Source organism: Hyla sarda, unplaced genomic scaffold, assembly GCF_029499605.1.
Source record: "Hyla sarda isolate aHylSar1 unplaced genomic scaffold, aHylSar1.hap1 scaffold_1107, whole genome shotgun sequence".
NCBI classification, from domain to species: domain Eukaryota; kingdom Metazoa; phylum Chordata; class Amphibia; order Anura; family Hylidae; genus Hyla; species Hyla sarda.
The window spans coordinates 95,675-121,122 of record NW_026607727.1 but is presented as its reverse complement, the minus strand read 5'-3'; the positions used below and the strand labels follow the sequence as shown (position 1 = coordinate 121,122).

The 25,448-nt window shown below is 48.9% G+C and overlaps 7 non-coding genes and 3 pseudogenes across 7 annotated transcripts; all 10 read left to right on the top strand.

Moving 5' to 3' along the window:
* Positions 1-130, top strand: LOC130301031 (U2 spliceosomal RNA; annotated as a pseudogene; the record flags this gene model as incomplete).
* A 2,096-nt stretch (positions 131-2,226) lies between these two features.
* LOC130301021 (U2 spliceosomal RNA) lies at positions 2,227-2,417 on the top strand. The gene has a single exon (XR_008851745.1). It is a non-coding gene; the product is annotated as a U2 spliceosomal RNA (small nuclear RNA).
* Positions 2,418-4,512: 2,095 nt separating this feature from the next.
* Positions 4,513-4,703, top strand: LOC130301020 (U2 spliceosomal RNA). The gene has a single exon (XR_008851744.1). It is a non-coding gene; the product is annotated as a U2 spliceosomal RNA (small nuclear RNA).
* A 2,090-nt stretch (positions 4,704-6,793) lies between these two features.
* LOC130301019 (U2 spliceosomal RNA) lies at positions 6,794-6,984 on the top strand. Its single transcript, XR_008851743.1, has one exon. It is a non-coding gene; the product is annotated as a U2 spliceosomal RNA (small nuclear RNA).
* Positions 6,985-9,089: 2,105 nt separating this feature from the next.
* On the top strand, positions 9,090-9,280 carry LOC130301018 (U2 spliceosomal RNA). Its single transcript, XR_008851742.1, has one exon. It is a non-coding gene; the product is annotated as a U2 spliceosomal RNA (small nuclear RNA).
* A 2,094-nt stretch (positions 9,281-11,374) lies between these two features.
* On the top strand, positions 11,375-11,565 carry LOC130301017 (U2 spliceosomal RNA). The gene has a single exon (XR_008851741.1). It is a non-coding gene; the product is annotated as a U2 spliceosomal RNA (small nuclear RNA).
* Positions 11,566-13,643: 2,078 nt separating this feature from the next.
* Positions 13,644-13,806, top strand: LOC130301033 (U2 spliceosomal RNA; annotated as a pseudogene).
* Positions 13,807-19,653: 5,847 nt separating this feature from the next.
* On the top strand, positions 19,654-19,834 carry LOC130301029 (U2 spliceosomal RNA; annotated as a pseudogene).
* Positions 19,835-21,950: 2,116 nt separating this feature from the next.
* Positions 21,951-22,141, top strand: LOC130301015 (U2 spliceosomal RNA). Its single transcript, XR_008851739.1, has one exon. It is a non-coding gene; the product is annotated as a U2 spliceosomal RNA (small nuclear RNA).
* Positions 22,142-24,245: 2,104 nt separating this feature from the next.
* On the top strand, positions 24,246-24,436 carry LOC130301025 (U2 spliceosomal RNA). The gene has a single exon (XR_008851749.1). It is a non-coding gene; the product is annotated as a U2 spliceosomal RNA (small nuclear RNA).
* Positions 24,437-25,448: the final 1,012 nt, after the last annotated feature.

Below are 25,448 nucleotides of genomic sequence, written 5' to 3'. Positions count from 1 at the left end.
TGATACGTCCCCTATCTGGGGACCATATATTAAATGGATTTTTGAGAACGGGGGCCGATTTCGAAGCTTGCTTCCGTCGCCCTATGCATTGACCCGATATGGCAGTATCTTCGGGTACAGTGCACCACCCCCTTACAGGGTTAAAAAGAAAGATTCCTACTTTCATTGCTACCTGCTTGCTGGCTAGCCAGCTAGCCAGCCCTGTGGGCCTTGCTGCTGCTGCAGCCAAAAAACAAAAGGTGGTGCTGCTGCTGCTTCTGCTGCTTCTGCTTCTGCTTGTGTCTGGCCCCTGTTGGAGCGTCCAGGCACAGGACTTCTGCTGCTGCTGACTAAATGGCCTCCTTAATTGGATCATTTGAGTAGCCAGCACACCTGTGCAGGTAGGGCATGACATGATAGGCAGCTGCCTTGATAGCGGGTGGGTGCTGAATGTTCCTAATTGACAAAATAAGATTAATGCTTATGAAGAAATATAAAATCTCATCCCTTCCCCAATATCGCGCCACACCCCTACCCCTTAATTCCCTGGTTGAACTTGATGGACATATGTCTTTTTTCGACCGTACTAACTATGTAACTATGTAACATAACATGGGGGGGGGGGGGGGAGGGGGGGTCTCCTGGCTGTTCACACAGGTGTGTCATTGCTGTACATTGACCATGCATTGCTTCTGTGGTATTGCAAAGGCAAAGACAAATGCTTCCAGCCATCCATTGCACTAATGGATTGGTCATCAGCTGGCTGTCTATGTCCCGCATCAATATAGACCAAAGTACAGAGGGTTAGGCTATGCTATTGTGCACCTACCTGATGCATCAGAAGGTGCGAGGCCCTTGCTAAATTCTGTGCACAGACTTTGAGATCTATGCTTTAGACTGTATCTAAACCTGCTCCAACATGGACTGACATTCTGGCCTACTTTCAGCCGATGCGACTTGTCTGTCGCTGAACAGTCGCTTTTTATGTATTCAGCACCTATGTATAATGTTGTAAAAATGCTCTAGAAGCTAAAGTCGCAGAAATGTCACACATATTTGGCCTGCAACTTTCTGTGCGACAAATTCAGACAGGAAAAATCAGTATAAATCCTTAGAAAATGATCCCCCAGTGTCTCCATCTGCTGGCGGTACTGAATAAGCATTGCTGCACTGATGGGGTATGCATTAGACGAAAAAAAAGAAGAAAAAGAAGAATAATACGCCCAGAAAAGAGGCGAAAAGGAGAAAAACGTAAAAAAACGTGAAAAAAAAGTAAGAGGAAGAGAAGGGAAAAAAAGGTGGAAATGGGTTTAAAAGTGATTTCGGCGGAGAAATATATATATATATATATATATATATATATATATATATATATGCGCACACACACACATAGATATAAACGTATTCTCCGTTGAGATATTGCAGCCGCTGCTGTGTCCAGGCCCAGGAGCCTTAGCACTGTGCTGTGATGTCACTCAATACCACTGACATCACTAGGTGTAAACAACATCTCTCCTTTGCTGTGTATGTGACTATGGAGCTGTTTGGTGATGTCGTCTATTACGGCCTTCATAGAAGCAACAGGAGATTGTTGCATCCATCTTGAACCCTCAGAACTACAGTGCTATGATGTCACTCACTTCCACAGGCCTTGCAGAGTGTAAACAACAACAACCCAGCTTTGTTGTGTATGTAACCATAGGGATTTGTGATGTCACCTAGAACCTTCACAGCAGCGACAGCTTTATGAGGAGCATCAGCACTGCTCTGCCTGAGCAGAACCATCACCGCCATAGGTTGTCAAATAACCCGGATTTAACCCACACAGGTAAGTCCAATGGGGTGCAGGCATGTCCTCTATGCTTACAGCTTCCCGTGGGTGTTGGTTTGATACCGTTTGGGGACAGCCAAGGAGGCATCTGCAGGCAACAAAGGTAGGTGTGTGCTTGTGTGTGTGTTTCCTATGCAGATCCTAAGCCCAGTGTCACATGCAAGTAGGAGGAGTAAGAAGGGTTCCTGGCAAATCCGGGTTATGGATTGCATTTAAAAAGGCCCCGTGGGAGTGCAATGGGCCCCTGTCTTGCTGCTTAGCAATAATGGTATGGGTTTAGGTTCTGCTGTGTGTACTGGTGGTTGACTGCCCCCCAGCCCAGAGTGTGCATGGAAAATTGTCTGGCAGCCTCCCTGACAGCAAGCAGTGATAGTGCCCATGAAGGGGACCTTGTTGGGCCCGCCCCTTTCACGGTTATCGCTTCTCGGCCTTTTGGCTAAGATCAAGTGTAGTATCTGTTCTTATCAGTTTAATATCTGATACGTCCCCTATCTGGGGACCATATATTAAATGGATTTTTGAGAACGGGGGCCGATTTCGAAGCTTGCTTCCGTCGCCCTATGCATTGACCCGATATGGCAGTATCTTCGGGTACAGTGCACCACCCCCTTACAGGGTTAAAAAGAAAGATTCCTACTTTCATTGCTACCTGCTTGCTGGCTAGCCAGCTAGCCAGCCCTGTGGGCCTTGCTGCTGCTGCAGCCAAAAAACAAAAGGTGGTGCTGCTGCTGCTGCTTCTGCTGCTTCTGCTTCTGCTTGTGTCTGGCCCCTGTTGGAGCGTCCAGGCACAGGACTTCTGCTGCTGCTGACTAAATGGCCTCCTTAATTGGATCATTTGAGTAGCCAGCACACCTGTGCAGGTAGGGCATGACATGATAGGCAGCTGCCTTGATAGCGGGTGGGTGCTGAATGTTCCTAATTGACAAAATAAGATTAATGCTTATGAAGAAATATAAAATCTCATCCCTTCCCCAATATCGCGCCACACCCCTACCCCTTAATTCCCTGGTTGAACTTGATGGACATATGTCTTTTTTCGACCGTACTAACTATGTAACTATGTAACATAACATGGGGGGGGGGGGGGGGGGGGGTCTCCTGGCTGTTCACACAGGTGTGTCATTGCTGTACATTGACCATGCATTGCTTCTGTGGTATTGCAAAGGCAAAGACAAATGCTTCCAGCCATCCATTGCACTAATGGATTGGTCATCAGCTGGCTGTCTATGTCCCGCATCAATATAGACCAAAGTACAGAGGGTTAGGCTATGCTATTGTGCACCTACCTGATGCATCAGAAGGTGCGAGGCCCTTGCTAAATTCTGTGCACAGACTTTGAGATCTATGCTTTAGACTGTATCTAAACCTGCTCCAACATGGACTGACATTCTGGCCTACTTTCAGCCGATGCGACTTGTCTGTCGCTGAACAGTCGCTTTTTATGTATTCAGCACCTATGTATAATGTTGTAAAAATGCTCTAGAAGCTAAAGTCGCAGAAATGTCACACATATTTGGCCTGCAACTTTCTGTGCGACAAATTCAGACAGGAAAAATCAGTATAAATCCTTAGAAAATGATCCCCCAGTGTCTCCATCTGCTGGCGGTATTGAATAAGCATTGCTGCACTGATGGGGTATGCATTAGACGAAAAAAAAGAAGAAAAAGAAGAATAATACGCCCAGAAAAGAGGCGAAAAGGAGAAAAACGTAAAAAAACGTGAAAAAAAAGTAAGAGGAAGAGAAGGGAAAAAAAGGTGGAAATGGGTTTAAAAGTGATTTCGGCGGAGAAATATATATATATATATATATATATATATATATATATATATGCGCACACACACACATAGATATAAACGTATTCTCCGTTGAGATATTGCAGCCGCTGCTGTGTCCAGGCCCAGGAGCCTTAGCACTGTGCTGTGATGTCACTCAATACCACTGACATCACTAGGTGTAAACAACATCTCTCCTTTGCTGTGTATGTGACTATGGAGCTGTTTGGTGATGTCGTCTATTACGGCCTTCATAGAAGCAACAGGAGATTGTTGCATCCATCTTGAACCCTCAGAACTACAGTGCTATGATGTCACTCACTTCCACAGGCCTTGCAGAGTGTAAACAACAACAACCCAGCTTTGTTGTGTATGTAACCATAGGGATTTGTGATGTCACCTAGAACCTTCACAGCAGCGACAGCTTTATGAGGAGCATCAGCACTGCTCTGCCTGAGCAGAACCATCACCGCCATAGGTTGTCAAATAACCCGGATTTAACCCACACAGGTAAGTCCAATGGGGTGCAGGCATGTCCTCTATGCTTACAGCTTCCCGTGGGTGTTGGTTTGATACCGTTTGGGGACAGCCAAGGAGGCATCTGCAGGCAACAAAGGTAGGTGTGTGCTTGTGTGTGTGTTTCCTATGCAGATCCTAAGCCCAGTGTCACATGCAAGTAGGAGGAGTAAGAAGGGTTCCTGGCAAATCCGGGTTATGGATTGCATTTAAAAAGGCCCCGTGGGAGTGCAATGGGCCCCTGTCTTGCTGCTTAGCAATAATGGTATGGGTTTAGGTTCTGCTGTGTGTACTGGTGGTTGACTGCCCCCCAGCCCAGAGTGTGCATGGAAAATTGTCTGGCAGCCTCCCTGACAGCAAGCAGTGATAGTGCCCATGAAGGGGACCTTGTTGGGCCCGCCCCTTTCACGGTTATCGCTTCTCGGCCTTTTGGCTAAGATCAAGTGTAGTATCTGTTCTTATCAGTTTAATATCTGATACGTCCCCTATCTGGGGACCATATATTAAATGGATTTTTGAGAACGGGGGCCGATTTCGAAGCTTGCTTCCGTCGCCCTATGCATTGACCCGATATGGCAGTATCTTCGGGTACAGTGCACCACCCCCTTACAGGGTTAAAAAGAAAGATTCCTACTTTCATTGCTACCTGCTTGCTGGCTAGCCAGCTAGCCAGCCCTGTGGGCCTTGCTGCTGCTGCAGCCAAAAAACAAAAGGTGGTGCTGCTGCTGCTTCTGCTGCTTCTGCTTCTGCTTGTGTCTGGCCCCTGTTGGAGCGTCCAGGCACAGGACTTCTGCTGCTGCTGACTAAATGGCCTCCTTAATTGGATCATTTGAGTAGCCAGCACACCTGTGCAGGTAGGGCATGACATGATAGGCAGCTGCCTTGATAGCGGGTGGGTGCTGAATGTTCCTAATTGACAAAATAAGATTAATGCTTATGAAGAAATATAAAATCTCATCCCTTCCCCAATATCGCGCCACACCCCTACCCCTTAATTCCCTGGTTGAACTTGATGGACATATGTCTTTTTTCGACCGTACTAACTATGTAACTATGTAACATAACATGGGGGGGGGTCTCCTGGCTGTTCACACAGGTGTGTCATTGCTGTACATTGACCATGCATTGCTTCTGTGGTATTGCAAAGGCAAAGACAAATGCTTCCAGCCATCCATTGCACTAATGGATTGGTCATCAGCTGGCTGTCTATGTCCCGCATCAATATAGACCAAAGTACAGAGGGTTAGGCTATGCTATTGTGCACCTACCTGATGCATCAGAAGGTGCGAGGCCCTTGCTAAATTCTGTGCACAGACTTTGAGATCTATGCTTTAGACTGTATCTAAACCTGCTCCAACATGGACTGACATTCTGGCCTACTTTCAGCCGATGCGACTTGTCTGTCGCTGAACAGTCGCTTTTTATGTATTCAGCACCTATGTATAATGTTGTAAAAATGCTCTAGAAGCTAAAGTCGCAGAAATGTCACACATATTTGGCCTGCAACTTTCTGTGCGACAAATTCAGACAGGAAAAATCAGTATAAATCCTTAGAAAATTATCCCCCAGTGTCTCCATCTGCTGGCGGTATTGAATAAGCATTGCTGCACTGATGGGGTATGCATTAGACGAAAAAAAAGAAGAAAAAGAAGAATAATACGCCCAGAAAAGAGGCGAAAAGGAGAAAAACGTAAAAAAACGTGAAAAAAAAGTAAGAGGAAGAGAAGGGAAAAAAAGGTGGAAATGGGTTTAAAAGTGATTTCGGCGGAGAAATATATATATATATATATATATATATATATATATATATATATATATATATGCGCACACACACACATAGATATAAACGTATTCTCCGTTGAGATATTGCAGCCGCTGCTGTGTCCAGGCCCAGGAGCCTTAGCACTGTGCTGTGATGTCACTCAATACCACTGACATCACTAGGTGTAAACAACATCTCTCCTTTGCTGTGTATGTGACTATGGAGCTGTTTGGTGATGTCGTCTATTACGGCCTTCATAGAAGCAACAGGAGATTGTTGCATCCATCTTGAACCCTCAGAACTACAGTGCTATGATGTCACTCACTTCCACAGGCCTTGCAGAGTGTAAACAACAACAACCCAGCTTTGTTGTGTATGTAACCAAAGGGATTTGTGATGTCACCTAGAACCTTCACAGCAGCGACAGCTTTATGAGGAGCATCAGCACTGCTCTGCCTGAGCAGAACCATCACCGCCATAGGTTGTCAAATAACCCGGATTTAACCCACACAGGTAAGTCCAATGGGGTGCAGGCATGTCCTCTATGCTTACAGCTTCCCGTGGGTGTTGGTTTGATACCGTTTGGGGACAGCCAAGGAGGCATCTGCAGGCAACAAAGGTAGGTGTGTGCTTGTGTGTGTGTTTCCTATGCAGATCCTAAGCCCAGTGTCACATGCAAGTAGGAGGAGTAAGAAGGGTTCCTGGCAAATCCGGGTTATGGATTGCATTTAAAAAGGCCCCGTGGGAGTGCAATGGGCCCCTGTCTTGCTGCTTAGCAATAATGGTATGGGTTTAGGTTCTGCTGTGTGTACTGGTGGTTGACTGCCCCCCAGCCCAGAGTGTGCATGGAAAATTGTCTGGCAGCCTCCCTGACAGCAAGCAGTGATAGTGCCCATGAAGGGGACCTTGTTGGGCCCGCCCCTTTCACGGTTATCGCTTCTCGGCCTTTTGGCTAAGATCAAGTGTAGTATCTGTTCTTATCAGTTTAATATCTGATACGTCCCCTATCTGGGGACCATATATTAAATGGATTTTTGAGAACGGGGGCCGATTTCGAAGCTTGCTTCCGTCGCCCTATGCATTGACCCGATATGGCAGTATCTTCGGGTACAGTGCACCACCCCCTTACAGGGTTAAAAAGAAAGATTCCTACTTTCATTGCTACCTGCTTGCTGGCTAGCCAGCTAGCCAGCCCTGTGGGCCTTGCTGCTGCTGCAGCCAAAAAACAAAAGGTGGTGCTGCTGCTGCTTCTGCTGCTTCTGCTTCTGCTTGTGTCTGGCCCCAGTTGGAGCGTCCAGGCACAGGACTTCTGCTGCTGCTGACTAAATGGCCTCCTTAATTGGATCATTTGAGTAGCCAGCACACCTGTGCAGGTAGGGCATGACATGATAGGCAGCTGCCTTGATAGCGGGTGGGTGCTGAATGTTCCTAATTGACAAAATAAGATTAATGCTTATGAAGAAATATAAAATCTCATCCCTTCCCCAATATCGCGCCACACCCCTACCCCTTAATTCCCTGGTTGAACTTGATGGACATATGTCTTTTTTCGACCGTACTAACTATGTAACTATGTAACATAACATGGGGGGGGGGGGGGGGGGGGGGGTCTCCTGGCTGTTCACACAGGTGTGTCATTGCTGTACATTGACCATGCATTGCTTCTGTGGTATTGCAAAGGCAAAGACAAATGCTTCCAGCCATCCATTGCACTAATGGATTGGTCATCAGCTGGCTGTCTATGTCCCGCATCAATATAGACCAAAGTACAGAGGGTTAGGCTATGCTATTGTGCACCTACCTGATGCATCAGAAGGTGCGAGGCCCTTGCTAAATTCTGTGCACAGACTTTGAGATCTATGCTTTAGACTGTATCTAAACCTGCTCCAACATGGACTGACATTCTGGCCTACTTTCAGCCGATGCGACTTGTCTGTCGCTGAACAGTCGCTTTTTATGTATTCAGCACCTATGTATAATGTTGTAAAAATGCTCTAGAAGCTAAAGTCGCAGAAATGTCACACATATTTGGCCTGCAACTTTCTGTGCGACAAATTCAGACAGGAAAAATCAGTATAAATCCTTAGAAAATGATCCCCCAGTGTCTCCATCTGCTGGCGGTATTGAATAAGCATTGCTGCACTGATGGGGTATGCATTAGACGAAAAAAAAGAAGAAAAAGAAGAATAATACGCCCAGAAAAGAGGCGAAAAGGAGAAAAACGTAAAAAAACGTGAAAAAAAAGTAAGAGGAAGAGAAGGGAAAAAAAGGTGGAAATGGGTTTAAAAGTGATTTCGGCGGAGAATATATATATATATATATATATATATATATATATATATATATATATATATATGCGCACACACACACATAGATATAAACGTATTCTCCGTTGAGATATTGCAGCCGCTGCTGTGTCCAGGCCCAGGAGCCTTAGCACTGTGCTGTGATGTCACTCAATACCACTGACATCACTAGGTGTAAACAACATCTCTCCTTTGCTGTGTATGTGACTATGGAGCTGTTTGGTGATGTCGTCTATTACGGCCTTCATAGAAGCAACAGGAGATTGTTGCATCCATCTTGAACCCTCAGAACTACAGTGCTATGATGTCACTCACTTCCACAGGCCTTGCAGAGTGTAAACAACAACAACCCAGCTTTGTTGTGTATGTAACCATAGGGATTTGTGATGTCACCTAGAACCTTCACAGCAGCGACAGCTTTATGAGGAGCATCAGCACTGCTCTGCCTGAGCAGAACCATCACCGCCATAGGTTGTCAAATAACCCGGATTTAACCCACACAGGTAAGTCCAATGGGGTGCAGGCATGTCCTCTATGCTTACAGCTTCCCGTGGGTGTTGGTTTGATACCGTTTGGGGACAGCCAAGGAGGCATCTGCAGGCAACAAAGGTAGGTGTGTGCTTGTGTGTGTGTTTCCTATGCAGATCCTAAGCCCAGTGTCACATGCAAGTAGGAGGAGTAAGAAGGGTTCCTGGCAAATCCGGGTTATGGATTGCATTTAAAAAGGCCCCGTGGGAGTGCAATGGGCCCCTGTCTTGCTGCTTAGCAATAATGGTATGGGTTTAGGTTCTGCTGTGTGTACTGGTGGTTGACTGCCCCCCAGCCCAGAGTGTGCATGGAAAATTGTCTGGCAGCCTCCCTGACAGCAAGCAGTGATAGTGCCCATGAAGGGGACCTTGTTGGGCCCGCCCCTTTCACGGTTATCGCTTCTCGGCCTTTTGGCTAAGATCAAGTGTAGTATCTGTTCTTATCAGTTTAATATCTGATACGTCCCCTATCTGGGGACCATATATTAAATGGATTTTTGAGAACGGGGGCCGATTTCGAAGCTTGCTTCCGTCGCCCTATGCATTGACCCGATATGGCAGTATCTTCGGGTACAGTGCACCACCCCCTTACAGGGTTAAAAAGAAAGATTCCTACTTTCATTGCTACCTGCTTGCTGGCTAGCCAGCTAGCCAGCCCTGTGGGCCTTGCTGCTGCTGCAGCCAAAAAACAAAAGGTGGTGCTGCTGCTGCTTCTGCTGCTTCTGCTTCTGCTTGTGTCTGGCCCCTGTTGGAGCGTCCAGGCACAGGACTTCTGCTGCTGCTGACTAAATGGCCTCCTTAATTGGATCATTTGAGTAGCCAGCACACCTGTGCAGGTAGGGCATGACATGATAGGCAGCTGCCTTGATAGCGGGTGGGTGCTGAATGTTCCTAATTGACAAAATAAGATTAATGCTTATGAAGAAATATAAAATCTCATCCCTTCCCCAATATCGCGCCACACCCCTACCCCTTAATTCCCTGGTTGAACTTGATGGACATATGTCTTTTTTCGACCGTACTAACTATGTAACTATGTAACATAACATGGGGGGGGGGGGGGGGGGGTCTCCTGGCTGTTCACACAGGTGTGTCATTGCTGTACATTGACCATGCATTGCTTCTGTGGTATTGCAAAGGCAAAGACAAATGCTTCCAGCCATCCATTGCACTAATGGATTGGTCATCAGCTGGCTGTCTATGTCCCGCATCAATATAGACCAAAGTACAGAGGGTTAGGCTATGCTATTGTGCACCTACCTGATGCATCAGAAGGTGCGAGGCCCTTGCTAAATTCTGTGCACAGACTTTGAGATCTATGCTTTAGACTGTATCTAAACCTGCTCCAACATGGACTGACATTCTGGCCTACTTTCAGCCGATGCGACTTGTCTGTCGCTGAACAGTCGCTTTTTATGTATTCAGCACCTATGTATAATGTTGTAAAAATGCTCTAGAAGCTAAAGTCGCAGAAATGTCACACATATTTGGCCTGCAACTTTCTGTGCGACAAATTCAGACAGGAAAAATCAGTATAAATCCTTAGAAAATGATCCCCCAGTGTCTCCATCTGCTGGCGGTATTGAATAAGCATTGCTGCACTGATGGGGTATGCATTAGACGAAAAAAAAGAAGAAAAAGAAGAATAATACGCCCAGAAAAGAGGCGAAAAGGAGAAAAACGTAAAAAAACGTGAAAAAAAAGTAAGAGGAAGAGAAGGGAAAAAAAGGTGGAAATGGGTTTAAAAGTGATTTCGGCGGAGAAATATATATATATATATATATATATATATATATATATATATATATGCGCACACACACACATAGATATAAACGTATTCTCCGTTGAGATATTGCAGCCGCTGCTGTGTCCAGGCCCAGGAGCCTTAGCACTGTGCTGTGATGTCACTCAATACCACTGACATCACTAGGTGTAAACAACATCTCTCCTTTGCTGTGTATGTGACTATGGAGCTGTTTGGTGATGTCGTCTATTACGGCCTTCATAGAAGCAACAGGAGATTGTTGCATCCATCTTGAACCCTCAGAACTACAGTGCTATGATGTCACTCACTTCCACAGGCCTTGCAGAGTGTAAACAACAACAACCCAGCTTTGTTGTGTATGTAACCATAGGGATTTGTGATGTCACCTAGAACCTTCACAGCAGCGACAGCTTTATGAGGAGCATCAGCACTGCTCTGCCTGAGCAGAACCATCACCGCCATAGGTTGTCAAATAACCCGGATTTAACCCACACAGGTAAGTCCAATGGGGTGCAGGCATGTCCTCTATGCTTACAGCTTCCCGTGGGTGTTGGTTTGATACCGTTTGGGGACAGCCAAGGAGGCATCTGCAGGCAACAAAGGTAGGTGTGTGCTTGTGTGTGTGTTTCCTATGCAGATCCTAAGCCCAGTGTCACATGCAAGTAGGAGGAGTAAGAAGGGTTCCTGGCAAATCCGGGTTATGGATTGCATTTAAAAAGGCCCCGTGGGAGTGCAATGGGCCCCTGTCTTGCTGCTTAGCAATAATGGTATGGGTTTAGGTTCTGCTGTGTGTACTGGTGGTTGACTGCCCCCCAGCCCAGAGTGTGCATGGAAAATTGTCTGGCAGCCTCCCTGACAGCAAGCAGTGATAGTGCCCATGAAGGGGACCTTGTTGGGCCCGCCCCTTTCACGGTTATCGCTTCTCGGCCTTTTGGCTAAGATCAAGTGTAGTATCTGTTCTTATCAGTTTAATATCTGATACGTCCCCTATCTGGGGACCATATATTAAATGGATTTTTGAGAACGGGGGCCGATTTCGAAGCTTGCTTCCGTCGCCCTATGCATTGACCCGATATGGCAGTATCTTCGGGTACAGTGCACCACCCCCTTACAGGGTTAAAAAGAAAGATTCCTACTTTCATTGCTACCTGCTTGCTGGCTAGCCAGCTAGCCAGCCCTGTGGGCCTTGCTGCTGCTGCAGCCAAAAAACAAAAGGTGGTGCTGCTGCTGCTTCTGCTGCTTCTGCTTCTGCTTGTGTCTGGCCCCTGTTGGAGCGTCCAGGCACAGGACTTCTGCTGCTGCTGACTAAATGGCCTCCTTAATTGGATCATTTGAGTAGCCAGCACACCTGTGCAGGTAGGGCATGACATGATAGGCAGCTGCCTTGATAGCGGGTGGGTGCTGAATGTTCCTAATTGACAAAATAAGATTAATGCTTATGAAGAAATATAAAATCTCATCCCTTCCCCAATATCGCGCCACACCCCTACCCCTTAATTCCCTGGTTGAACTTGATGGACATATGTCTTTTTTCGACCGTACTAACTATGTAACTATGTAACATAACATGGGGGGGGGTCTCCTGGCTGTTCACACAGGTGTGTCATTGCTGTACATTGACCATGCATTGCTTCTGTGGTATTGCAAAGGCAAAGACAAATGCTTCCAGCCATCCATTGCACTAATGGATTGGTCATCAGCTGGCTGTCTATGTCCCGCATCAATATAGACCAAAGTACAGAGGGTTAGGCTATGCTATTGTGCACCTACCTGATGCATCAGAAGGTGCGAGGCCCTTGCTAAATTCTGTGCACAGACTTTGAGATCTATGCTTTAGACTGTATCTAAACCTGCTCCAACATGGACTGACATTCTGGCCTACTTTCAGCCGATGCGACTTGTCTGTCGCTGAACAGTCGCTTTTTATGTATTCAGCACCTATGTATAATGTTGTAAAAATGCTCTAGAAGCTAAAGTCGCAGAAATGTCACACATATTTGGCCTGCAACTTTCTGTGCGACAAATTCAGACAGGAAAAATCAGTATAAATCCTTAGAAAATGATCCCCCAGTGTCTCCATCTGCTGGCGGTATTGAATAAGCATTGCTGCACTGATGGGGTATGCATTAGACGAAAAAAAAGAAGAAAAAGAAGAATAATACGCCCAGAAAAGAGGCGAAAAGGAGAAAAACGTAAAAAAACGTGAAAAAAAAGTAAGAGGAAGAGAAGGGAAAAAAAGGTGGAAATGGGTTTAAAAGTGATTTCGGCGGAGAAATATATATATATATATATATATATATATATATATATATGCGCACACACACACATATATATAAACGTATTCTCCGTTGAGATATTGCAGCCGCTGCTGTGTCCAGGCCCAGGAGCCTTAGCACTGTGCTGTGATGTCACTCAATACCACTGACATCACTAGGTGTAAACAACATCTCTCCTTTGCTGTGTATGTGACTATGGAGCTGTTTGGTGATGTCGTCTATTACGGCCTTCATAGAAGCAACAGGAGATTGTTGCATCCATCTTGAACCCTCAGAACTACAGTGCTATGATGTCACTCACTTCCACAGGCCTTGCAGAGTGTAAACAACAACAACCCAGCTTTGTTGTGTATGTAACCATAGGGATTTGTGATGTCACCTAGAACCTTCACAGCAGCGACAGCTTTATGAGGAGCATCAGCACTGCTCTGCCTGAGCAGAACCATCACCGCCATAGGTTGTCAAATAACCCGGATTTAACCCACACAGGTAAGTCCAATGGGGTGCAGGCATGTCCTCTATGCTTACAGCTTCCCGTGGGTGTTGGTTTGATACCGTTTGGGGACAGCCAAGGAGGCATCTGCAGGCAACAAAGGTAGGTGTGTGCTTGTGTGTGTGTTTCCTATGCAGATCCTAAGCCCAGTGTCACATGCAAGTAGGAGGAGTAAGAAGGGTTCCTGGCAAATCCGGGTTATGGATTGCATTTAAAAAGGCCCCGTGGGAGTGCAATGGGCCCCTGTCTTGCTGCTTAGCAATAATGGTATGGGTTTAGGTTCTGCTGTGTGTACTGGTGGTTGACTGCCCCCCAGCCCAGAGTGTGCATGGAAAATTGTCTGGCAGCCTCCCTGACAGCAAGCAGTGATAGTGCCCATGAAGGGGACCTTGTTGGGCCCGCCCCTTTTACGGTTATCGCTTCTCGGCCTTTTGGCTAAGATCAAGTGTAGTATCTGTTCTTATACTTACCTGGCAGGGGAGATACCATGATCGCTACGGTCTGAAGAACTCCAAGCATTGTGGTAGAGATTTTGCGTAGTACGATTGCAGTACTTTTCGTTCTTATTAGAACCGCATTTCTCTAGAGCATACCACCTGAAGATCGTCTCCTGCCTGCCTCGGAACATCTGAAGAAGGAGAAGATCTTGAAGACTGCAGCTCCGGAAGAAGCCGACGAAGAACCTGGAAGAAGGGAATCGGCGGTGAATTCCGGAACAGCGGCGAAGAGGAAGGCGGCGCAGAATCTTTTCGAAGAAACTCGCTGCCTCTGGAGAAGGATTTGCATAGCTCCTCCCACCGGGACCGGATCTGCATAGCTCCTCCCACCCGGGAAAGAAGACTTTGCGAAGCCTCTCTCCACAAGCAAGCAAGGAAGCGGAAAAGAGCCTGCTGGAAGAAGCCATGGCCTCAACCAGCAAGTCCACCCAGGAGGCTGCAGGGCAAGGCCTGGAGGTCCAGCCCCAACCACAGCAAGCTTCAACCTCCACCACGGCAAGGCAGAAGGGCGGCAGAATTCCTAACCTGGAAGCTCCAACCCTGGAGCCCTGGATGAGGCAGACTGTTGCCTTGAAGCTCAAGCCCGTGGACGGAAGGGTGCCGGACATGTCCCACGACGTGTTCTGCAAGAAGATGCTGGCGGATCAAGGCTTCCCCACGGCTGACACCCTGGGAATAGCAACCTTCTTTTCGGGAATCTTCTACATCACCTTTGCCACCATTGGGACCTGTAGAAGATACTGGGAGGTGGTGAAAGCGGCGAGTCCCGAATCCCCTTTCTCTCGCTTTGTGGGCAACTGCCTTATTCAAAGAGAGGAGAGGCGGGTGACGGTCTCAATGCGGAACCCACACACCCCAGGCACGGACATCTCGACCTTCCTGAAGCGCTTCTGCACCGTGGTGAGGGAGCCCACCCGCATCCTGAACTCACTCGGATACTGGACCTGCAAGTGGTCTGTGGTCGTCAGACTCAACAAGAACCCTGCTTCTCCAGACGGACTACAGCACCTGCCAACGACATTTTCCTTGGGCAACTCCACAGGACTTATCTTCTACCCGGACATGCCGCAGACCTGCAGGAGATGTGGCAAGATGGGCCACGAGGGCAAGGACTGTACGGAGGATGCCTGCAGGTATTGCCGTGTGACAGGTCACACGACCAAGGACTGCCCCAAGAGCAAGACCTGCAACCTCTGCGGACTGGCAGCCCACAGCTACAAGGACTGCCCCCAGAGGGAGAGAACATGGGCATCTGTGGCAGCGAGAGCACCGAAGCCAGCCCCAGCTCCGGAGCCAACACCACGGATGGCCAAGCCGACCAAGGAGGGTAAGAAGGCGAAAGCCACCACCCCTGCCCCGTCCCGCCCCTCCCCTGCCCCTCCCGCCCCATCCCCTGCCCCTCCCGCCCCATCTCCTGCCCCATCCCGCCCCACCCCTGCCCCATCCCGTCCCACCCCTGCCCCATCCCGTCCCACCCCTGCCCCTCCTGCCCCATCCCGTCCCACCCCTGCCCCTCCTGCCCCATCCCGTCCCACCCCCGCCCCTCCTGCCCCATCCCGCCCCACCCCTGCCCCCCGTACCCCACCCCGGCCCACCCCTGCCCCCCGTACCCCACCCCGGCCCACCCCTGCCCCGTCCTCCCCTGCCCGGCCCACCCCTGCCCCGTCCTCCCCTGCCCGGCCCACCCCTGCCCCGTCCTCCCCTACCCGGCCCACCCCTGCCCCGTCCTCCCCTGCCCGGGCACTCTCTCCTGCCCCCCGCCCCACCCAGCCTCCTTTCTCTCCTGGCCCAGCAGCACCTAACCCCCCTCCAGCTGCTGGTGCCCGCCCTTCGGAGGACTTTCCTGTGCTTCCTCCCCCAGGTACCATACAGAGGAAGAGGAAAGGAAGGGACAACGTATCAGAAGAGTCCCACAAAAGAAAGATAATCGAGACCTGCGAAACCCCTCAAGCTTCAGATGAGGAGGAGGAGATGGAGCAGGTCTGCGAGAGCCTCGAGGCTTCAGAAGGAGAGGAGGTGATGGAGCAGGCCCAAGTGGAGCAGGTCCAAGCAGAGCCAGTCCAAGCTCAATCTATGGAGGAGCTGCTGCAGGACCCAGAGGTTAAGAAAATCCTGGACACTCCGTCCAACACGGTCTACGACGAGTTCTTGGAAGGGCGCTACGAGAAGCCACAGGAGCCGACAGGCGCCAGAGAAGAGGACCCGTCCGACCAGACTGGTAACTAGTATCAGAACTAACCTCTCTTTTTATTCCCATGGCTGATCTCAACATCTTCTGCATTAATGTGAGGAGTATTAGAGCTTGGTTTAGATTTCAGACTGTTCTTACGTTCTTAGATTCCCAGAGGTGTGATGTTTACATGTTGCAGGAATGTGCTTTGTCTGCTTCTAGGTCTTACAACCATCTGGCCAGGCAGTGGCCTCACGGCCCTTCCTACTGGTCTGGTGGGGGCGACAATAGGTCTGCGGGGGTGGCCATCCTGATCAGGGGAGGTAACTTTGCACTTGATTCCGTCCGGGAGCTCGTCTGTGGCAGACTTCTTGTCGCAGACGGTTCCTGGGCGGGTGAGCCCGTGCGGCTCATCAACGTGTATGCCTCCCCTGAGAGGGATGTCCGACTGGAGGTTCTCCAGGCCCTGCGGGCTGAACTCGCCACCACTAGAGCAGTAGTGTTGGGTGGTGACTTCAACTGCCCCATTGAGGTGGACGGGCGCAGTTCTGGCACATCCGCCAACCTGGACGTGACGTCTAAACTGCTGATTGAGATGGTGACGGAGGCATCCTTGCAGGACGTTGTCGGGTCCGTCGGGAACGGCTCCGTAAACTATACGTGGAGCCGCCCCGATGGCTCGCTCCGTTCTCGGATAGACTTCATCTTCACTTCGAGAGCAGTCAGAAAGGTGTCGTACTCTATGGTCCCCTGCTTCTTCTCTGACCACAGGGCCATTCGATTCCGGGGGACTCTGGGCCATGGATTCCCACCTGGCCCGGGCTCCTGGAAGTTGAATTGTGCCCTGTTGGAGCAGAGGGAGGTCATGGAGGAACTTAGGGATGCTTACCTTGTATGGCGAAATGACAAATGTCTGTTCAAGTGCATCAGCGATTGGTGGGAATATGTTAAAGTCGAATTCCGTTGTTTCTTTCAGGCAAAAGGCAGACAACAGGCGTGTGCGAAGAAGTGGGACTTGAGGAAACTGCAGCGCGAGCTGCGGTCCCTGCAGGACCTGCTCCAGTGTGGCTGGGACGTCAGGGAGGAGCTGGAGGAGACCAAAAAGAGCTTGAAAAGGCACTTTGAGGAGGAATCCAAGCGAATCGTCTTTCGTTCCAAGGTGGAGAACCTGGAGAAGGGTGAGAAATGTAACTCTTTCTTTTTCAGGAAGCTCCATGCCGGCCACACGCCCCTGACTGAGCTACGAGATGAGACCGGACACATGAGGAGCGGCAAGGAGGAAGTGATGGGGGTCGTCCACGACTTCTACAGCAACCTCTACGCCCCCAAGTCATCCGACCCCGAAGCCGCCGAGAGGTTCCTGTCAGGTGTCACTAACGTTGTTGATCCCGCAGGTGCGGCGGCTATGGACGATCCCTTGACGGTGGGGGAGCTGCTCTCTGCCGCTAGATCCTTTAAGCCCGGCAGGACCCCGGGCAGTGACGGTCTCCCGGCCGAGCTCTACGTAGCGCTGGGTGACCTGATCTGTCCGGACCTGTTGGAGGTGTACGAGGAGATGGTGGTGGGGGGCAGAATGCCTCCGTCGTTGAGGGAAGGGATGATCACGATCTTGTATAAGCGGAAGGGGGAGAGATGTGACCTGAAAAACTGGCGTCCCATCTCTCTCCTGAACGTGGACTACAAGATCCTCGCCAAGGTGCTGGCCAACAGGCTGAAACCTGTCATGGGGCAGATCGTCCATCCGGACCAGACCTGCAGCATTCCTGGCCGCAGGATTGCCGACAGCCTTGCCCTTGTGAGAGACACGGTCCATTACATCCAGGACCGCGGGGGCCGCGCCGCCCTGGTCAGCTTAGATCAGGAGAAGGCGTTCGACCGTGTCTCCCACGCATTCATGGACAGGGTTTTGCGCAGGCTGGGTCTGGGGAAGATGTTTTGCTCTTTTGTTAACGTTATGTATTTTGACATTTACAGCACGGTGTTGGTGAACGGCTGGAAGACTGACCCCTTTCCTATTCTTTCAGGGGTTAGACAAGGCTGCCCTCTTTCACCTCTCCTTTTTGTTTGTGTTATAGAGCTCTTCGCTGAGACTATCCGGCAGAATGGAGAGATCAGAGGGATCACCGCACCAGGACCAGATCGCCACGAGGTCAAGTGCTCGCTCTACATGGACGACGTGACCGTCTTCTGCGCTGACCAGCGTTCGGTGACTGCACTCGTCCAGACCTGCGAGGACTTCGGCAGAGCTTCGGGGGCAAAAGTCAACTGCGGGAAGTCGGAGGCCATGCTCTTCGGGGAGTGGCACCTGGCTTCTTCCGCCCCCTTCCCCTTTACTATTAAGCCGGACTTCATTCAAATTCTTGGAGTCTGGTTCGGGAAGGAAGGAGCGGCCCTTAAGTCTTGGCAAGACCGACTAGGAAGGATAAACTCGAAGATCGGACTGTGGAGCTCCAGAAAGCTCACGATGGAAGGCAAGGCACTTGTCCTGCGGAGTGAAGTTTTGCCTGTGCTCCAATATACCGCACAGGCCTGGCCTCCCCATACCACCGTTTGCAAGGCCATCACCCGGACAGTGTTTGGCTTCGTCTGGGGCAAAATGGACAGAGTCAAGAGGACCGTGATGTACAAGGAACCCCGCAAGGGTGGGAAGGGAATACCCGACATCCCCGCTCTGCTGAGGGCCTCCTTTGCATGTGTCACGGTGCAGCGGACTCTTGTAGAAAAGACTGGCTCAGCGGGCAGGTCCATGTCTCGCTTGCTTCTCATGCCCCTCTGGAGACAGCTGGGCTGGGACAAGTGGGACAGCTCCATCCCTTACAACTGGAACACTCCCTGGTTCTATGGGGATGTTGTCCGGTTTGTGAGGGAGCACCAGCTGGAAGGACTGAAACCAGACCTATGGAAGCCAAAGACAATCCACAAGCTCATCCGAGCTAAGGACTCGACCGAGCTGGTTCCGGGACTCCCCGCAGCCACTGCAGAGACAGTTTGGAACAATGTGGCCTCAAAGCGGCTTACCAATGGACACAAGGACTTGTCGTGGATGGCCGTCATGGGAGGTCTCTCTCTCAAGTCATTCATGCATGCCCGCAACCTGTGCAAGACCCGGTACTGCCCCCGTTGCCCCTACGTGGAGGAAACATCTTTCCACGTGTTTTGGCAGTGCCCCTTTGCACAGGGTCTGTTGGACGCCCTAGAACAGGAACTCAGAGACTCAGTGCCCAGGAGCTGCCTATCGTACCATTCGGTGCTTTACGGCCTGTTCCCTGGGACCCACGACGTGGAGGCCATCCAGGAGGCCTGGCGCCTTATGAACTGTTTTAAGGACGCAGTGTGGCTTGCCAGGAACCGCCTCGTGATCAACAGGGAAAACATGTCCGTCCGGGACTGCCGCAGGTTCATCAAGAACCTGCTTAGAGACTATTCCATCTTGGACAGCTCGGCCGTTGATGAGGAAGAAGAGGAGTGAAGACCCCTCTCCTTCTCCCATGTCTCCCTGAAGATACAGCCCAACAGTTTGGCCCTGTGATCCGCCCCCTCCCCACCCCCACATAGTCGCCCACACCCCTACCCCGATCACAGATTGTATTATTTGGTTTTTGTTTGATCTCTTGTGCCTTTATATTGCAGGATTGAGCTGAATGTTAGAGTAGCATGGTGTGCGATGTATAGCTTAGGGAACCTTTGCTGTGTATTGTACTATCATGCTTTGTGTGACTGTAATTTATTGTACGACTTGTAATGACTGAACGGAAAATAAAGCTCTTTCAATCAAAAAAAAAAAAATCTGTTCTTATCAGTTTAATATCTGATACGTCCCCTATCTGGGGACCATATATTAAATGGATTTTTGAGAACGGGGGCCGATTTCGAAGCTTGCTTCCGTCGCCCTATGCATTGACCCGATATGGCAGTATCTTCGGGTACAGTGCACCACCCCCTTACAGGGTTAAAAAGAAAGATTCCTACTTTCATTGCTACCTGCTTGCTGGCTAGCCAGCTAGCCAGCCCTGTGGGCCTTGCTGCTGCTGCAGCCAAAAAACAAAAGGTGGTGCTGCTGCTGCTTCTGCTGCTTCTGCTTCTGCTTGTGTCTGGCCCCTGTTGGAGCGTCCAGGCACAGGACTTCTGCTGCTGCTGACTAAATGGCCTCCTTAATTGGATCATTTGAGTAGCCAGCACACCTGTGCAGGTAGGGCATGACATGATAGGCAGCTGCCTTGATAGCGGGTGGGTGCTGAATGTTCCTAATTGACAAAATAAGATTAATGCTTATGAAGAAATATAAAATCTCATCCCTTCCCCAATATCGCGCCACACCCCTACCCCTTAATTCCCTGGTTGAACTTGATGGACATATGTCTTTTTTCGACCGTACTAACTATGTAACTATGTAACATAACATGGGGGGGGGGGGGGGGGGGGGGGGGTCTCCTGGCTGTTCACACAGGTGTGTCATTGCTGTACATTGACCATGCATTGCTTCTGTGGTATTGCAAAGGCAAAGACAAATGCTTCCAGCCATCCATTGCACTAATGGATTGGTCATCAGCTGGCTGTCTATGTCCCGCATCAATATAGACCAAAGTACAGAGGGTTAGGCTATGCTATTGTGCACCTACCTGATGCATCAGAAGGTGCGAGGCCCTTGCTAAATTCTGTGCACAGACTTTGAGATCTATGCTTTAGACTGTATCTAAACCTGCTCCAACATGGACTGACATTCTGGCCTACTTTCAGCCGATGCGACTTGTCTGTCGCTGAACAGTCGCTTTTTATGTATTCAGCACCTATGTATAATGTTGTAAAAATGCTCTAGAAGCTAAAGTCGCAGAAATGTCACACATATTTGGCCTGCAACTTTCTGTGCGACAAATTCAGACAGGAAAAATCAGTATAAATCCTTAGAAAATGATCCCCCAGTGTCTCCATCTGCTGGCGGTATTGAATAAGCATTGCTGCACTGATGGGGTATGCATTAGACGAAAAAAAAGAAGAAAAAGAAGAATAATACGCCCAGAAAAGAGGCGAAAAGGAGAAAAACTTAAAAAAACGTGAAAAAAAAGTAAGAGGAAGAGAAGGGAAAAAAAGGTGGAAATGGGTTTAAAAGTGATTTCGGCGGAGAAATATATATATATATGTATATATATATATATATATATATATATATATATATATATATATATGCGCACACACACACATAGATATAAACGTATTCTCCGTTGAGATATTGCAGCCGCTGCTGTGTCCAGGCCCAGGAGCCTTAGCACTGTGCTGTGATGTCACTCAATACCACTGACATCACTAGGTGTAAACAACATCTCTCCTTTGCTGTGTATGTGACTATGGAGCTGTTTGGTGATGTCGTCTATTACGGCCTTCATAGAAGCAACAGGAGATTGTTGCATCCATCTTGAACCCTCAGAACTACAGTGCTATGATGTCACTCACTTCCACAGGCCTTGCAGAGTGTAAACAACAACAACCCAGCTTTGTTGTGTATGTAACCATAGGGATTTGTGATGTCACCTAGAACCTTCACAGCAGCGACAGCTTTATGAGGAGCATCAGCACTGCTCTGCCTGAGCAGAACCATCACCGCCATAGGTTGTCAAATAACCCGGATTTAACCCACACAGGTAAGTGCAATGGGGTGCAGGCATGTCCTCTATGCTTACAGCTTCCCGTGGGTGTTGGTTTGATACCGTTTGGGGACAGCCAAGGAGGCATCTGCAGGCAACAAAGGTAGGTGTGTGCTTGTGTGTGTGTTTCCTATGCAGATCCTAAGCCCAGTGTCACATGCAAGTAGGAGGAGTAAGAAGGGTTCCTGGCAAATCCGGGTTATGGATTGCATTTAAAAAGGCCCCGTGGGAGTGCAATGGGCCCCTGTCTTGCTGCTTAGCAATAATGGTATGGGTTTAGGTTCTGCTGTGTGTACTGGTGGTTGACTGCCCCCCAGCCCAGAGTGTGCATGGAAAATTGTCTGGCAGCCTCCCTGACAGCAAGCAGTGATAGTGCCCATGAAGGGGACCTTGTTGGGCCCGCCCCTTTCACGGTTATCGCTTCTCGGCCTTTTGGCTAAGATCAAGTGTAGTATCTGTTCTTATCAGTTTAATATCTGATACGTCCCCTATCTGGGGACCATATATTAAATGGATTTTTGAGAACGGGGGCCGATTTCGAAGCTTGCTTCCGTCGCCCTATGCATTGACCCGATATGGCAGTATCTTCGGGTACAGTGCACCACCCCCTTACAGGGTTAAAAAGAAAGATTCCTACTTTCATTGCTACCTGCTTGCTGGCTAGCCAGCTAGCCAGCCCTGTGGGCCTTGCTGCTGCTGCAGCCAAAAAACAAAAGGTGGTGCTGCTGCTGCTTCTGCTGCTTCTGCTTCTGCTTGTGTCTGGCCCCTGTTGGAGCGTCCAGGCACAGGACTTCTGCTGCTGCTGACTAAATGGCCTCCTTAATTGGATCATTTGAGTAGCCAGCACACCTGTGCAGGTAGGGCATGACATGATAGGCAGCTGCCTTGATAGCGGGTGGGTGCTGAATGTTCCTAATTGACAAAATAAGATTAATGCTTATGAAGAAATATAAAATCTCATCCCTTCCCCAATATCGCGCCACACCCCTACCCCTTAATTCCCTGGTTGAACTTGATGGACATATGTCTTTTTTCGACCGTACTAACTATGTAACTATGTAACATAACATGGGGGGGGGGGGGGGGGGGTGGGGGTCTCCTGGCTGTTCACACAGGTGTGTCATTGCTGTACATTGACCATGCATTGCTTCTGTGGTATTGCAAAGGCAAAGACAAATGCTTCCAGCCATCCATTGCACTAATGGATTGGTCATCAGCTGGCTGTCTATGTCCCGCATCAATATAGACCAAAGTACAGAGGGTTAGGCTATGCTATTGTGCACCTACCTGATGCATCAGAAGGTGCGAGGCCCTTGCTAAATTCTGTGCACAGACTTTGAGATCTATGCTTTAGACTGTATCTAAACCTGCTCCAACATGGACTGACATTCTGGCCTACTTTCAGCCGATGCGACTTGTCTGTCGCTGAACAGTCGCTTTTTATGTATTCAGCACCTATGTATAATGTTGTAAAAATGCTCTAGAAGCTAAAGTCGCAGAAATGTCACACATATTTGGCCTGCAACTTTCTGTGCGACAAATTCAGACAGGAAAAATCAGTATAAATCCTTAGAAAATGATCCCCCAGTGTCTCCATCTGCTGGCGGTATTGAATAAGCATTGCTGCACTGATGGGGTATGCATTAGACGAAAAAAAAGAAGAAAAAGAAGAATAATACGCCCAGAAAAGAGGCGAAAAGGAGAAAAACGTAAAAAAACGTGAAAAAAAAGTAAGAGGAAGAGAAGGGAAAAAAAGGTGGAAATGGGTTTAAAAGTGATTTCGGCGGAGAAATATATATATATATATATATATATATATATATATATATATATATATATGCGCACACACACACATAGATATAAACGTATTCTCCGTTGAGATATTGCAGCCGCTGCTGTGTCCAGGCCCAGGAGCCTTAGCACTGTGCTGTGATGTCACTCAATACCACTGACATCACTAGGTGTAAACAACATCTCTCCTTTGCTGTGTATGTGACTATGGAGCTGTTTGGTGATGTCGTCTATTACGGCCTTCATAGAAGCAACAGGAGATTGTTGCATCCATCTTGAACCCTCAGAACTACAGTGCTATGATGTCACTCACTTCCACAGGCCTTGCAGAGTGTAAACAACAACAACCCAGCTTTGTTGTGTATGTAACCATAGGGATTTGTGATGTCACCTAGAACCTTCACAGCAGCGACAGCTTTATGAGGAGCATCAGCACTGCTCTGCCTGAGCAGAACCATCACCGCCATAGGTTGTCAAATAACCCGGATTTAACCCACACAGGTAAGTCCAATGGGGTGCAGGCATGTCCTCTATGCTTACAGCTTCCCGTGGGTGTTGGTTTGATACCGTTTGGGGACAGCCAAGGAGGCATCTGCAGGCAACAAAGGTAGGTGTGTGCTTGTGTGTGTGTTTCCTATGCAGATCCTAAGCCCAGTGTCACATGCAAGTAGGAGGAGTAAGAAGGGTTCCTGGCAAATCCGGGTTATGGATTGCATTTAAAAAGGCCCCGTGGGAGTGCAATGGGCCCCTGTCTTGCTGCTTAGCAATAATGGTATGGGTTTAGGTTCTGCTGTGTGTACTGGTGGTTGACTGCCCCCCAGCCCAGAGTGTGCATGGAAAATTGTCTGGCAGCCTCCCTGACAGCAAGCAGTGATAGTGCCCATGAAGGGGACCTTGTTGGGCCCGCCCCTTTCACGGTTATCGCTTCTCGGCCTTTTGGCTAAGATCAAGTGTAGTATATGTTCTTATCAGTTTAATATCTGATACGTCCCCTATCTGGGGACCATATATTAAATGGATTTTTGAGAACGGGGGCCGATTTCGAAGCTTGCTTCCGTCGCCCTATGCATTGACCCGATATGGCAGTATCTTCGGGTACAGTGCACCACCCCCTTACAGGGTTAAAAAGAAAGATTCCTACTTTCATTGCTACCTGCTTGCTGGCTAGCCAGCTAGCCAGCCCTGTGGGCCTTGCTGCTGCTGCAGCCAAAAAACAAAAGGTGGTGCTGCTGCTGCTTCTGCTGCTTCTGCTTCTGCTTGTGTCTGGCCCCTGTTGGAGCGTCCAGGCACAGGACTTCTGCTGCTGCTGACTAAATGGCCTCCTTAATTGGATCATTTGAGTAGCCAGCACACCTGTGCAGGTAGGGCATGACATGATAGGCAGCTGCCTTGATAGCGGGTGGGTGCTGAATGTTCCTAATTGACAAAATAAGATTAATGCTTATGAAGAAATATAAAATCTCATCCCTTCCCCAATATCGCGCCACACCCCTACCCCTTAATTCCCTGGTTGAACTTGATGGACATATGTCTTTTTTCGACCGTACTAACTATGTAACTATGTAACATAACATGGGGGGGGGGGGGGGGGGGTCTCCTGGCTGTTCACACAGGTGTGTCATTGCTGTACATTGACCATGCATTGCTTCTGTGGTATTGCAAAGGCAAAGACAAATGCTTCCAGCCATCCATTGCACTAATGGATTGGTCATCAGCTGGCTGTCTATGTCCCGCATCAATATAGACCAAAGTACAGAGGGTTAGGCTATGCTATTGTGCACCTACCTGATGCATCAGAAGGTGCGAGGCCCTTGCTAAATTCTGTGCACAGACTTTGAGATCTATGCTTTAGACTGTATCTAAACCTGCTCCAACATGGACTGACATTCTGGCCTACTTTCAGCCGATGCGACTTGTCTGTCGCTGAACAGTCGCTTTTTATGTATTCAGCACCTATGTATAATGTTGTAAAAATGCTCTAGAAGCTAAAGTCGCAGAAATGTCACACATATTTGGCCTGCAACTTTCTGTGCGACAAATTCAGACAGGAAAAATCAGTATAAATCCTTAGAAAATGATCCCCCAGTGTCTCCATCTGCTGGCGGTATTGAATAAGCATTGCT